The following is a 3,621-nucleotide window of genomic DNA, read 5'->3' on the forward strand; positions in this document are numbered from 1 at the left end:
ACAAGATCACAAGAGACAAAAAGGAGATGGCAAATGTAATGAGCTTACTGAAAGAAGTATCAGAGGAAATCTGTAGTAAAGACATAGAGGAACACAAAAGGTTAGGGAAATACGAGAAAAGCAGGACAATACCACTAAAGGTGACTTTCCAGAGTGTAAACACTGTGGAGGAGATACCAAACAATGCAAAGAATCTTATGGAAAAAGAGGAGTTCAAAAATGTATGGATAAAAAGATGCCTAACACAAGAGGAACTAGAATTACTGAATGAGAAAAGGGAGGAAGCAAAAACAAAAAATGAGCGAAGATCAGAAGAGAAGAATTTTCTTTACAAAGTAATAGGATTTCAGGTACGAAAGTGGTACACAAACAGGATGGAATAAAAAGGAGGAAGATAGTAAAACTATGTCATGACAAGTATATAAACAAGATGATAAAGTTGATGTACTCAAATGTGGATGGAATGGTATCTAAATTACTAGAGATGAGTGATTATGTCGGAAAATGAACCACAAATAATATGCCTAACTGAAACAAAATTAACACCAAGGATATCCAATGACATAATAAACTTAGAGGAATACAATATATGGAGAAGAGACAGAAATTTAAAAAAAAGGAGGAGGAATTATAAAATTAACTAAGAAAAATCTAAAAGTCAATGAAATAAAACTAGATATACCATCACAAGTAGAACTGATTGCAGTAGAGATCAACACATCTGAAGGGAAAGTAATTGTAGCCAATTTGTACATGCCACCCAGACCAAACACATGGGAAAGAGACGAATATGAGGACCTGGCAGAGAGTACAATTCAGAGTTTAAGATCATTACTACATAAAATGGAAGAGAAATCGGAAAGAACTATACTAACTGGAGATTTTAATACAAATATAAATTGGAATACTCTAGATAGAATTAGCCAAGAAAGCTGTTGGGACCAAAAGCTCCTGGATCTCGTACAAGAGTTTTTCCTAACGCAACATGTGAGGGAAACCACCAGAAAAAGAGGACTCGATGTACCTTCAGTGCTAGATCTACTATTTACTAGGCAAGAAAATTATATTGACAGTTTAATATATCACCCTCCACTCGGCAAAAGCGATCATACAGTACTAAATTACAACTTCAGGATAGCATATGACATAGTTAACAGCACTGAAAATTACAAAAAGAGCCTAAACTATAAAAAGGGAAATTATGAAGACCTAAAGAAGGATTTCTTAGAAGTTGATTGGGAAAATGAGCTTAAAGGACAAGATTTAAATGCTGCATATAAAAAATTCTGTGAATTTTATGAAATAGGAGTCCAGAAGTACATCCCACAGCACAAAGAAGCAGATAAGAAAATACAGAAATGGTTCAATACAGAATGTAAAAAATCAAAAGAAAGAAGAGATTTGTTGTGGAATAGATACAGAAGATACAATAGTGAAAGGGTGTATAATAATTACAAACAGGCAAGAAACGATTATATAAGAATAAGGAGGGAAGGCCAAAAACAGTTTGAGGAGGATATAATAAATAAAAGTAGTGATCAACCAAAGCTGTTTTACAGCTATATCAGAAGCAAAACCAAAGTAAAAGATATAATACAATCCATTACGGACGAGGGAATCACTTATACACAAGAGAAAGATATTTGTGAAGCACTAAATAAAAATTTCCAATTAGTTTTTACAGAAGAAAAAAATTTTGAGAGGGACAATGTGGAACATGCATGTCCACACATACTACCAGATATACAAATAGCAGAAAAAGTAATACAGGAGGAGTTAAGTAAATTAGACAGAGGAAAAGCAAGTGGTCCTGATGAAATTTCATGTTGGGTACTACGAGAATGTGCAAAGGAGTTAAGTCATTATTTTTAATTTTCAAGAAATCTCTGAGTCAAGGTAAACTACCTGATATTTGGAAAAAAGCAAATATTGTCCACTTATTCAAGAAAGGAAATAGACAAAATCCACTCAACTACCGACCAGTATCACTGACCAGTGTTGTAAGCAAGGTAATAGAAAAGCTTATAAGAAAACCTTGGGTAAATCATCTAGAAGAACACAGTATGATAACAGAAAGACAGTTTGGTTTCAGAAAAGGAAAGTCATGTGTAACTAATCTGTTGAGCTACTATGACAGAGTAACAAACACAATACAGGAAAGAGAAGGATGGGTGGAGAGTATCTATTTAGATTTCAAGAAAGCTTTTGACACAGTACCACACCAAAGACTTTTATGGAAACTGTACCATCAAGGAGGAATTCGAGGCAAACTGTTTTGTTGGATGCAAGATTTTCTCATAAAAAGAGAAATGAGAACATACTAAGAGGAAACTACTCATCATGGAAAGAAGTGACTAGTGGAGTACCACAGGGTTCAGTGCTGGCACCAATCATGTTTTTAGTGTATATAAATGATATAAGCAGTAACACTGGAAATGAGAGCTATCTGAATATGTTTGCAGATGATGCAAAAATACAAAGGAGAATTACTAACACAGACTCTTGTAAAGAGCTACTAGAAGAATTAAATATACTTCATGAATAGAGTAATACATGGCAAATGGAATTCAATGTGGACAAGTGTCATGTAATCAAGTTTGGTAAAAGTGGAAAAAGACCTGATTGGGATTATAAGTTAGGAAATAAAACCCTATACACATCAGAAAGAGAGAAGGACCTAGGTGTGATTATCAGTAACAGACCATCTCCGGCTGACCACATCAGCGAGAAGGTATGGAACATGTATACACTGCTTGCAAATATGAGAATAGCATTCACATACATAAATGAAGACATGCTAAGAAGGATAATAACATCATTCATTAGACCAACCCTGGAATATGCATCAGTAGTCTGGAGTCCTCATCTAAAAAAACACATAGACAAGATTGAAAAAGTTCAAAGGGCCGCTACCAGATGGATACCAAGCTTAAGGGTCCTAAGCTACGAAGAAAGACTAAATGGTACTGAATGTACCAACACTACAGGAGAGAAGGAAAAGAGGTGACATGATAATGCTATATAAGTGCATATCAGGGAAGGAGAAAATAGACATAAATGAATACTTAACATATGAAGATGCATCAGCAAGAGGACACTGCAAAAAACTGCATAAGAAGAGAGGTGATAAAGATGTAAGGAATTTCAGTTTCCCAAACAGAGCAATTGGTCAATGGAATGCACTACCGAATGAAATAGTGTGTGCCAAAACAATTCACAAATTTAAGGATATGTACGATAAATATGGTTTAAGACACGGGACAGTACGAGCTTGACTCATTCCTGTAAAGATACAATTAGGTACAATTAGGTAAGAACACACACACACAAAATCCCTGGTGTAACATGCAATACATCGGTGTCATTTAAACAACGCATCACAAGCATTAAAAATAAAATAACACCAAGACTCCAATGCCTTGAGGTCACTTGTCCATACAACAGTTGGACACAACAAAGAAACCACCACCACAGTATATAAAAAATATATACGTTCAGTGATGAATCATGCAAGTCCTGCCTGGGCTCCTAACTTCACTAAGACACACTACAACACTCTACAGACCATACAGAACGAGGCAGTAAAAGTAATCATAGGCTGCACAGCTACTACACCCCAGA

Source organism: Coenobita brevimanus, chromosome 5, assembly GCF_032717465.1.
Source record: "Coenobita brevimanus isolate Jiangsu-jjx chromosome 5, ASM3271746v2, whole genome shotgun sequence".
Classification (NCBI taxonomy): Eukaryota; Metazoa; Arthropoda; class Malacostraca; order Decapoda; family Coenobitidae; genus Coenobita; species Coenobita brevimanus.